The sequence below is a fragment of the Tympanuchus pallidicinctus genome, unplaced genomic scaffold (assembly GCF_026119805.1).
Source record: "Tympanuchus pallidicinctus isolate F22 unplaced genomic scaffold, pur_lepc_1.0 scaffold26, whole genome shotgun sequence".
Classification (NCBI taxonomy): Eukaryota; Metazoa; Chordata; class Aves; order Galliformes; family Phasianidae; genus Tympanuchus; species Tympanuchus pallidicinctus.
In genome coordinates, this window is record NW_026294743.1 from 7685764 (window position 1) to 7698499 (window position 12736).

Below are 12736 nucleotides of genomic sequence, written 5' to 3' on the forward strand. Positions count from 1 at the left end.
TGACTTTTCAACAGAACAATTACATATGTATATAGTTTGCATTGCCTTTTGTAGGCTCAGGGCTCAGTAGACAGTGTTACTAAAGAAGGAATACTACTGAAGAACATCAGTCTTAATCAGCAGTTATTGGGAAAATAGCTATTAAGTAATGGTTACCAGTGTATGCCACTACAAAAAACTTAAAGAGAATCAATCTGCATATATCTGTTTACTCCCTTCAGACCTTCCTGATTGAATATGGCAGCCACACTAAATTCTATGCTCTCAAGTGTTCTTGGCATCCATGCTTCTAGGTAGATGGGAAGAGACTAATGTCATGCATTCGTATAAATTCTGTTGAAGATTAGCAATCTAACAACTGTATTTTAAGGTGATATTAAAGGGCAGCACAAGGACTCTTCCAAAACCAGTACTCTGCTTGACGGCTATGAGGTGCTGCAGCTGGGTGAGGAAGGCACACTGTGAGGGTTGCTATGCTCAGTCCTGCCAGGCAGCCAATCAAGTGCTGCCACCAGCTTTGTATTCAATTAACAGCACAGGCCCCAGGTGAGTTTGAAAGGCAGCTATTTCTCCATATCACACATGGGCTGAGAGGCAGCAATGAGGTGGTGGAGAAAATTGATAAAGAAACTGATACAGGGAAGAAAAAAAAAAAATAAAAGAGCATGTTGACTTCCATAATCATTTTTCTTCTGGAAGAAAAGCAATATAAAAGTTCATGAGGACATAGGCAAATGGCCACCGCTTCTTGTGCGGACTGCATCACAGTGATTCTGAGATGGTGTCTTTTGACCTTCATCCCTGCTACCTCCTTGATTTCCATTCCATAGTCTTGTTTTTTTTTTTTTTTTTTTTTTTTTAAGCATACTTGCACAGTTTAATTTGAGCCAGTATTGTGCAAAAACAATGCTCCTTTAGTCAATTTTAAAACAGTAAAGGAATATCAGAACACGCCCTCCAAAGTCCACATGACTTACATAAAAACTTGTTTCTGTTCAAAAAAGGAATAACATGAACGTACCTAAAATATTCAACTTACTCTAAAGTCTCATGAATGAAACCACTAATCTATTTTCTGGTTAAAAAAAAAAAACAAACAACAAACAACACAAACATTATTTACAAAACTGAAGCTTTCCTCAATTATAATGTGATGTATTTAATAATGACAATCCTTCAAAATAATGCTTACAGAGAAGGCTATTTCTCACCTTCAGGCTGAGAAACCAAGGAATTACCATGTACTGAATGACATCTGTACATCCACCATTTTCTTCATGGAAATACTGAAGTTCGTCACTTCCTTTAGATGCATATACAAAATTCTTCCTCCAGATGCTTGTCTAAAATATTTGTGGTTAATTTTATCTAACCTCTATGTTAAATCACTCAGTCTACACCCTTCTCAATTGACCTTTATTCTAAAGTAGGAACTCGTAAATGAGCTTAGGGTATGTCTACTGATTTTCCAGCTCACCTGTTCAGAAACAGCAAAATATTTTGTACCCAATATTGCAAATTAAAAGAAAAAAAAGAAAAGTCATGACATCAGTGCTGTTGAGATCAAGAGAAGTGCTAAAGATCTATGAATGAGAAAATATACAATGAAAAAACTAAAACTAAATATGTGCTAGAGAATTTACTAGTGGTAGGACTATATAAATTTAATGCTACTTTTGTGGAAACTTCTACTTTACCTCTGCTTAACCCTGTGGAGGGCTAAGAAAACAGGCTTTAATTTCTTGCAGGAAAGAGGGGAAAATGATGAAACAGGAAAACCAGAAGGGAATGGGAATAACTCCTGTTCTTGACAATAAGGAAAAATAAAGGTGTGTTTGTCCACATCATTTGAACCTGCAGTAATACATTTTATTTCATGTAGGCTGACTGGGAGATGTTCCACTGGAAAATGGAATTAAAGCAGAGCTAAGAAATACGACCTAAAATTTGTTTCAACTTCTGTAGGCAATTTTATTCAAGTTTGAATCTTGTTTGAATTATGAATACAGCTAGCTTTTCTTAACACACTACTGACCACTCATTTCCATATTTCTCTGAAGGACAAAGTATTGCAATCCAGTCTGCAAATAGGTCTGGAGTACAATGCTCAACTAATATTAGTTGAGGAAAAAAAAAAAAAAAAAAAAAAGAAGACTAAATCTCCTTATTCAATCATTCACTGCCCAAGCCCCAGCCAAAGGCAATAGTGCCCAGGTGCTGGGGATAGTTCCTAAGACACACATACCTCAAGCAGAGTAAACTAGATTAAGAGACATCATGTCAATCTTCCATTGTACATCACGATACGAAGATATTTGAGTCAATACAGAAAGTGTTAGTTGTGAGCATCAGAAATGCTCTTAACCTCCTTTTGAAGCCTTGTAATTCTCAGTATCTCATGCTGACATCTCTGTGCCAGGGGTTTATGAGCTGCTTCAGACCAGTGCCATAACTAGCAGGGCAGAGGGACCCATGGGCCCGCACCCTGAATAAGGGAAACAGTGAAAAGAATAGAGAGACAGACCCAAAAACAAAACAGCAGCAATGATCCGAGGAGAAACTATTTTACTAAAGATATTGGAACGCAAGATAACACACTATAACACAGTTGCATAATTAACAAATGTACACTAACAAGAGTAGCATGGTTAGGATGATAATTTACACGCATATAGTTAAAAAGATTATCATGACAGAAAGAGACAATCAAAAATGAAATGCTCACCCATGTTCTAGGCTCACAGTAGAAAACTCCAAAAGGAGGGATCTCCAAGAAAAGATTGCTTCTCAGTCACAGTCAGCCCTTAAATGGAGTCAAGGAGATGTGCAGCAGGGTTCCACCCCTTCCACTCACACAGCTGAATTGCTTCACCTGTGCTCCCAGGGCTGATTCAGTCCTCACCTCAGCTGATCAATCAGTGATTCAGGCCATGACTCCACAGTTCCCATACGACAACATACCACAATATAATTAGAAATGAAGCTAATAAATCAAATATAATGAAAAAACGAAGGTCTTAACTCCAATGCTGAAGTGAGATGTGCAGTCAGGGTGAGAAGAAGGGCAGAGAGCGAGGTCTTGTGACATTGTCAGGTATTTTATTTCCTCTCTGAATGTGAAGTCCTCCAGGTTATGTAGTTCTCTTCTGGGACAAGTACCTGGAACTGGAGCATTAACTTTTTAACTGCCAGTGCACTACCTGATGTAATGATGTGGAATACTGATAGCCAAACATCATAAAACCATGACTCTGATACACTACTCACTAGAACCTTTCTTGATCAAGTCAGACTCTCCTGAAACATGGAAGCTCTGAAACATGCCCATAGTTGGGTCTTAAGGCAACTTTCCACTGCTTATGTCTAAGAAAACTATCTGTGGGTTGCTTTATCTTCGCAAGAGAGAAAATTCATGAAGAATTCAGCATGTTGCTCAAAAGCTGCTGAAGAATCAAGGCAAGTACAAGTGGAATAGCTTGCTCCCAATGGGCCAACGTGACTTTTCCTAAGGAAAAATGTGCCAGACTGAAATTAACAAATTGCAGCTTTGAAAATCTGAGAACTGTTCATAAATGTTCATAAATGACTCGTAATATTTATACAAGTCCTACCAACTGCTCATGGCCACAGAAATTTCAACATCTGCCATTTGTGGAACCTGCATCAAGGTTAAATTGGCGACAGACATCTGACACCGATATTCAACTGTTAATTCTAAAGAATGTCTAAGGCCTTTCCTGTGTATGACTGACTTATAATTAATAAATGTTAAAACACTTGTTTTGCTCAGTATTATGAGTATAATAAAAGAAACAGATGGAACTATTTTTTCTTATTCCTCTAAGATTTGCTATAATTTTGTTATGAAACTTAACTATGTCAAGAACAGAGATTTGACTGTCTACATCAAGAATTCATTGACTGCAGTCAATAAAATCAAAGCCAAAGAAAATATATTCGGTTATGCAATTAGGTGGATATTTTTATACTTATGTAGACTGAACAGACAAAAGGCTTTGCAGGGACAGTAGAACATTTGAGCGTATTCACCACTTCATGCTCACTTGAGAGAAAACAAAGTAGGGAAAAATAAAATGGACTTCCACTTTGAAAGTGGGATCTACTGGGTTTCCGAAGAGCTCTAGCTAGTTTAGCTTGTTATTTCTCTCACCCCCAAAAAACGTAAATGCATTTTTGCCGATAGTCTGATAGACTGAAACTTCACTAATGTATAATGCAGTGACTCTTTCCATGTGAATTTATGCAGATAATACAAGACAATCACAAAATGTATAGATGGTCAAGTTCTTCAATCTGTGCATGTATTTCATATGTATATCTGTATGTACCTGTATATGTATAGGTAGGCATAAATAGACATGGTACCTGAGATAAACAGATGAATGCAATTCTTATTTCTGTTCAATATAACTTTCAGTTATTTAGACAACCCACTGTCTTAACCAAAATATCAAGGAAAATAAATAGAGGAGAAAAAAGGCATATTTTATGATGAATAAATATACTGAACCTTTGCAGATATATACATATGCCATGTAAATAATGAATCTGCATATGAGATGTTAAATTTCTAGCTCTAGGCTCTTTCTTCCTCATGAACATCCCTTAAGTTTTGATACCCATGAGGGGTGTATGTGACTATGTATATATGCACATATGCTGCCCATCCTTATTGCATTATATAAATGAATTATGTGGCTTTTATGTTATGCAAGAGCTTGTTCTCCCAAGAGCTCTATATGCATATTTTGTATGTGCAATGAATTACCCAGACTATTTTGCCATTGTTGAACTGCTGAGGGGGAAAATGATAAATGTTAATGAAGAATTCAATAATTTAAACAGACACTACTAAATTCAATGGGACTTCTGTCATGCTCTTCACTGGGACCAAGACTTCAGCTTTACTCTTTACCAAGGGTAGATAAAAGAATGAGAAAAGATTCACTGTTATTCTCCAGTTCAATTTTTCTGTCTCCTAATTCTTATTTTTCTTCTGTACCACATGAATACTGGAACCCAGATTCTAAAGAAATTAATCCTTATAACTTGCAAATACATCTCTCAGGACAAACCAGATTGCAATATTCTGAGCCGAGTTGAAAAACAAAACAAAACAAAGCACTCACACAAAAAGAAAGAAAAGAGGAAAAAAAAAAAAAAAAAAGATTTTAACCCAACTGAGAAATAGGTTACAATAAGGAAGGGGAGGAATTTTTTTTTAAAAAAAAGGCAGAGGCATGCATTACAGTGCATGCCACATTACTTCCCTTATATCTGCAGTGTTTTTTAATAACTTGAAGGGAATTTATTCCCAGAGAAACTATATGAAGATATATTTGTTCCTGGAAGGAATTTACTGAGTAGTCACATATCTCTTAAGCCTTGTGCTTTTTAAACTTCATGCATCTAGATATTTCAGATTTGTCACACATATAAATATTTTAATCCTTTAGCGTGTTTTGTTTCCTATCTTCAGAGCTTTCGTAAGAAGTGAAAAAATAGCATGTAAATTTCTGGTTCTACCAGAGTCTAGCAGAGTCCTCACTTGTTTACCTAACTGTATATAAGGTCCTGATCCACTTAAGGTCTAATCCAAAACTTCTCAAGTCAGCTGAAGGAGTTTCATTTGCTGCCATAGTTTACCCACCAAACTCTCGGAAACCTTCAGCACGCAGATCATACTAGATCTCTTTTTATTCTGACAGTATCTAATTGCAACCTCCTCTCTGGAAGCCTTGTGCTTAACGTTCCTAAAATACACATTCCCTCATTTATTCATTAGTGCTAATTTCTTAATCTATTTCCTTTAGAGACCAATCCTTATGCTTAAATTTCAAGACTTTATCATCTGCTGAGAACGAGTGTTGACACACTGAAAAGAACTCAGAATAGTCTATGTTTTTTCATGGTGCTAGGGTCTCATAATTACATAATCTCATGCATTACAACAAACAACATGCACTAAAAGAGATGTCTTCTATTTCAAATAGAATGGATATGAATTAAGAAAAAGCTTAATTCAGTTTGTATAGATACTCATTTCAGTTAGCATTACTCAGATTTCCATAGAATAATATTTTAGGGAGTTATTCTGTATAACGCTCTCAGAGTAACGTGCTTGCATTACACTTTATAACTCCATGTGTCATTCTTATGCTATCTGGCACTTCCTTTTTTTCCATTTTGTTAAGTAGCCATGGCCCCACTTGCAATATAAGGTCATTTTACATGAGAAAGAAGGCAGAGAATAGGGCCCTTGTGTGTAAGTTAAGCTAAATTCTAATCCATGCTTCTAATAGTTTTCTGTGTTCCTACATAACATTCTTCACTTCCATCATCTTCCTTTGTATTGAAATCAAGAAAAGGTGGCTTTTCAACTCTTTTCATCCATCCTGAAGTCTTCTCTTATACGACCCTCTTTGTTACTATTCAACAGTCTCTTTCTATTCTCTCTAGATATTTCTAGAATACTTTTATATTTCTTTTATTTGCCTAGGCAGTGTCGTTATATTTGACTTTATTTTCTTTGCTTCCCTTTCTTTACACTTGCTTTGTTTGCTAGCTAGATTTCATGCAGTCCTTTCAATCTATTCATGTGTTGGTTTGGGGGAGTTTGGTGGTTTTGTTGTTTTTTGTTGTTTGTTTTTCTGAGGGTGAAATGAATAATGCAAATGGCTTTCCTGCTACCTAACAAAAAGAGCTATGTAGCTTTATGTCTGTTCTTTTATTGCTTTACTTACCTCCCTGCAGTGAGTTGTCTTTTGATCAACTTTCCTCAGTCTTCGCTTTTGCTAAACAGCTGAATTTAATTAACTGCTGTATTTTAAAACATATCTTGACTTCATAGCTTAAATAGCAAAATAGCAAGCTACGGTTTGTAGCAATCAAGTCTGTGTTTTCTTAAGAAAATGGCTTATTTGCTTTATAGTAAGAAAAGAAATTGCATGTTAAGGCAAACATAGATAATATTTATTCAAATTCATATAGCATTTAGTATTTCCATTTTCTTTCAAATAATGTAGCTGTAGCAAAGAAAATAGATATGAAAAAATATACGAAAGCAAAGACAGCACTGTATGTAGAATAAATGCTAAATTGTCATACAACACACCTGGCATGAATGCCAGATTTGTAAGCAGTTCCTCTTGAGATTAAAACATCTTGATACATTCCATAGCTAATATCCTATTCCACAGCAGTGTCTTTCAACTGAAATACTCAGAGTGTTTACAAATATAAAAGTAAAATATAGCCTGGCACCAAATAATGTTGCTATTCAGAATTTAAATAACTGACGTGGTATATGGTGAAGTGTCTTACTCAAGATACAAGAATATTTTCCTCTTCTGTACATTCTGCCAATCTTTGCCAAAACTTACCTTTGAAGCTCATTCTTAGGAACTCACGTTTGTCTCATTTCACTTAGAGTACATTCACAAACTTTCCTCTGTCCTTTACTCACTATATTTGACTATGTCCACATCACGAGTCTCTTAGCATAATGAAAAATATTCAGATATAATAATCTGATGTTGGTGCATTATTCTGGAATTTCCTATATAAAGGACATAGAATCCCTTATACAGAAATATTTACACATATGTTGGAGTAATACCCTGCAAAACTTTAGCCAGGCTACAACAGGGAAATCCTTGTTAAGGAGGAAAAGAAAACTGTATCGTTTACAACATCAAAGAATAAATAGTAGTTCTCAAAAGTTACTGTTAGGTGAATATATTACAAATGTAAATAGGTCAATGCATTCCAATGCAATTTGTTCAGGAATTTCTGTTTGTTTGGGTTTCTATTTTTTTGTTGTGGTTTCTTTCTTTGTTTTTAATGAAGCCAGCTAGTGCATACTGTGTAACATTTTAATTCAATTTAGAATTCAGTTTAGAAATGATTCACAGCAAGCTTTAGATTGTTATACACAGAAATGTATGCTGGTTTATTCCTTTAACAAATCTGTAGTTCAGCAGCATACAGCTGTGGATTATTTGTGACCACATATCACATATTGGCTTGAGTGTTAATATCAGAATGAGATCATTTGCAAGTGATGGGGTTTTCAGTTCTGAACTGTGATCATCTTCTTCACTAAGAGAATCCCTCATAGGCTTAACACTGTTTGGTGTCACACTCAGGAATGAATACAAAGTACATAATCTGCCCATACAAGCTCAAGCATTGCAGAAGTCTGGATTATTAACATAGTGGAATTTAAAATTTTTATCTTTTTTTTTTAAAAAAAAAAAAAAAGAGAGGAGAGGAGAGGAGAGGAGAGGAGAGGAGAGGAGAGGAGAGGAGAGGAGAGGAGAGGAGAGGAGAGGAGAGGAGAGGAGAGGAGAGGAGAGGAGAGGAGAGGAGAGGAGAGGAGAGGAGAGGAGAGGAGAGGAGAGGAGAGGAGAGGAGAGGAGAGGAGAGGAGAGGAGAGGAGAGGAGAGGAGAGGAGAGGAGAGGAGAGGAGAGGAGAGGAGAGGAGAGGAGAGGAGAGGAGAGGAGAGGAGAGGAGAGGAGAGGAGAGGAGAGGAGAGGAGAGGAGAGGAGAGGAGAGAAATAGTGAGGTGCTGTATTTATACAGGTATTGTGTCTGTAAAAGACAAATAAGCCAACAGAGAATAAAACAGACATGTTACAGACATATATATCAGCCAAGTCAAAAGCTTCTTGGTTCAGTGAAAACTCCTGGCAACACCATTTAACACAAATTTTAAAAACACTGTAGAAAACTGTCTCGGTGTACTTTATAAAGGCTGCTGTTTAGTAATGTATCAGATCTTATTTGATTGATTTCTGTTAAGATTAGGATCACACTGGATTGCAAAAACTGAAATACATACTAAAATAATTTATACAGGCTGTATTTTGAGAGCAGTTTTACTCATTGTAGAAATAAATCTACTTCTCTGTCTGAAGCTATCAATTAAAATGGGAGCCATTATTCAGGAAAATAAATATATAGTGTGTTATTCATGACAGGAGAATGTATCATGTATAAGTGGTCAATAAATCATTTTAGGGAAAAGTGATACTGAAAATGGTGGCACTTAAGCTTTCAATTTTCATTAAAACTGTAACTGCAGGATGGTGTTCACCAGAGATTCAGTCTCTGCCACACAATCCCTTGTGAGGACTCCTTGTTGCTCGATGTTGATCTCAGAACTTGTCAGAAAACTGTAGCCTTTTGACTTGTACCTGAGTGAATCCATAGAGTTCCAAAACACATCAGAGACTCTGGAATGGTGCAGAGGGGGCCAGGCTCTCCAATATGATGCACATGTCTCCCGCTATATTTTGAAACCTACACTTGGAGCATCTATCCATTATGGGTTCCATGTTTGCCAGGAAGACTGTGTGAAAATTTACCTGTGGACTCCATGGTATTATTATCACAGGACAACAGGAGGATGTCTGCTTTACAGCATATTTTCTACATTTTATTATTTTCCTCATCTACTTTTTTTCTTGCCTTGTCAAAATGTCCTTAATCTGCCACCACAGCACCTGACCGGTCTCCTGTTTAAACCAATAGGCCAACTACTCTTATGTGATCCCAGTCTCATTTTCAAAACATTTAATCCAGGTGCTACGTTTTGACAAGATTTCAAACAAAGGTTAAATTTAGTGGCAATGAACATACTGGCAACTCAGATCCTGCTAAGCCACCATCTCAGGCATATGCTGTGTTTCATACGCTGTAGTACAGGTAATACCATGAACAAAATAATTATAACTATAAAATGAACCCAGTGCCTAAGAGGCCTTGTTATACAGTTAGCATGGCAATGTAATATCAACTGATCTTTTGAATCCTCCTCTAAACTTTCTCTTTCCCTGCGCAGGGAGATGGTGGGAATGGCAAAGCCAGACAACCATTACTGTTTGGCAGTTCTCAGGTCCCAGAACCATTTTACTGACAGAACTGTTCAATCAAGAAACTCAAAAGCTGATTAAGTTGTATCAGCCCCAGAGTCTTCCCCCTTCCACTTTCACTTTGGGAGGCACATGTGAGTAGCATAGTTTCCATTTTCTCTACTGATAAAATTGTTGAAGGCATTTCTGAAAAGGACAGAAAATCAGCTGAACAGGTAAAAAAAAGAAAAAAAAAAAAAGACAGGAGGACTTCTAGTTTGCAGATTGATATGAAAGAGCTGATTTAGTCTGTGAGGCTTTTCTTAATGTCTTCAACAGAGTTGGGCTCTGAAAGCATGACTTAAATGGTTTATGGCAGGAAGAGCCATGTATTACCCTTCAAGACAAGGCTGGATGTGGCTTTGGGCAGCCTGGTCTGGTGGTTGACAACCCTGTTCATGGCAAGGGGGTTGAAACTAGATGAGCATGGTGGTCCTTTTCAACCCAGGCCATTCTATGATTCTTTTTGGCTAGTTAGCAAGATTTTTCAGCTTATTTTTTCTCATTTTCCTAATCTTTTATTCAGGCATAATTTTTCTTCCTAATATTAATATTTCCTTAGATTTCCATATCCAGAGGCTTTATTTCAGAATAGGGGTTTTTTTGTCTGTGGACTTTTCCCTCTTACAGAGACAATTAAACTGCTGCTGCTAAGTACAATGGTGTCAGATTTTACATGTTGTACTGGCAGTAGATTATCACAAAATCGTCCACTCTAGTTTACCTATCTCGAAAGCTATTGGCTTTTATTTACAGCACACTCATATCACACTGTCATAAGCCTGTTCAGCAGTGACCTTCCGGCTCAATGAAAATAGTTTGTTGGAAAAAATTAGACCATAAGTTCAGTCTCTGTAATGTTTGCTCAGCTGGTACAGAGGTACATAAGACCACAAGATAATTTGATTTGTGCAGGCTGTATACTGCTGTCTAATCGACCAACAATGCAGCACTGCCCTAGAGCCACTTGCATAATCCATCAACTATTTCCAAAATACTGCAACAAGTTACTTCTTCCCAAGAAGAAGTAGGGAAATATAAGTTTCCCAGTGGGTTTTAATTCATAAGCCTCCTGGACAGGCTTATGACCATCTTTTCACCAATTCTAAATTCCAGACTGCTATGGAGTCAGCAAAAAATACAAAAGACTATCCAGAAGCAGAGACTATAGGAATGGAAGAGCAGTAAATACTTGTTATAGACAGGAATGCCCTCTCCTCAAACTCCTCCTCTCCCTCTTAGTTTGGAGAAATAATGCTCTGAAGGAAACCAGTCTCAGCTGCCTGAGGTAGCAGGAGATTTGTTTGCTAATTGTAAAATCTTTTCCACCCATTTAATGTAGTTTGAATGCCTAAACTCCTCTACTCAGTGAAAGTACATTCCTGGACACAGGATCTGGCTCTTCCAAGCACTGCTTCTTGTCGAGAAGGAGAAGCTGGCACAAGTATGCAAATTGAGTTTAAACATTCCTTTTGCATTAGTTTATAAATATTCAAAAGATTCACATGCACACAGGAAAAAACAAACAAACAACTTACATTCCGTATTTAGTATTCTGCACATCTCAGGCCTTTCATAATTATAAACAAACATGTAAACATGTATATACTTTTTTCTCTAGTTGGATATTATCCAGAAATTATTAAAACTTAACTTCATTTACTTCTGGTGTGGTACGATGAACACAAATGATATTATAATTACATACTAGTTATCTTTAAAACAGCAAGCAAATACTCTTGCAATTCAGAATCATTGTAATTAGCAATATGTCAATGAATCTAGGCAAGCTTAACTCCAATTATCACTATTTCCCAGCAGATTCCTGCATTACCACATTCTCACTCAACAATAGTTCTTGGAGTTTCACGTTCTAAAAGGCTCTACTCTCAATCATTGATTCTTTTTAGTGATCTCGTTTTTTTCAAATGTCTACGTTACATTTATGAACACATGGTAAAATGGCACAAATGGTTTGCAAGTGTGCCACTGTGAGCTGAAGCCAATTTGGCATGCAAGGAGTGATTGGACTAATAATGGTGTTTGTGATGACGCAAAAAGAACGAGCATATTGGTGCAAAAGAAAATCTCATAAGATAAGGGTGAGGGACGTCTTCTGCCACCTGGCTAAGGCTGAAAGGGCCTCAGGTGATTATTACTGAGCAGTCTCTATTTGTTCCAGTTTTGGAAATAAAGCAAGCGCTGAGGAAGGGAATGCAAATAGATGAGGTATGCTTGGGGACTTCTTTTTTTGTTGTATGAATGATGAGTCTGTACAGCGACTTGCAGTTAGCAATAAAGTCCAGATAGTACTTTACAAATCCTGAGTTAGGTGAGTCATTTACCATTGGAAGAATTGAAAACCTTGAAAGAAAAAAAAATATTCAGTGAATGGCTGCTGAAGTTCCAATCTTCATTCATTTCAGAGCTGCTTGGGTCCCTTTTAGTTTCTGTGAACGTTCAAACAAGAAATTAGTGCCTGTAGAAAGCAGAGCTTAATGGACTCTGTATTCAAATGAGAAGAAGTATATCTTGATATGGAATGGGAAATTAACAGAAACATCATCAGAGCCCTGTAACAAGAGCAACTGAGCACACAACAAAAAAAAGAAAATATCATTCATATAAAGAGAAGCATGTGTAAACATCCTATTGAACATGGAAGAAACCAAAGAAAGTACAATAGCTATATATACAGATATTTCAATAGCTATATATACAGATATTTCCTATGTATATCACAAATATCTATACTTAAATAAATCTGTATAAACTATATTCATTCTGCAACTGTGACTGT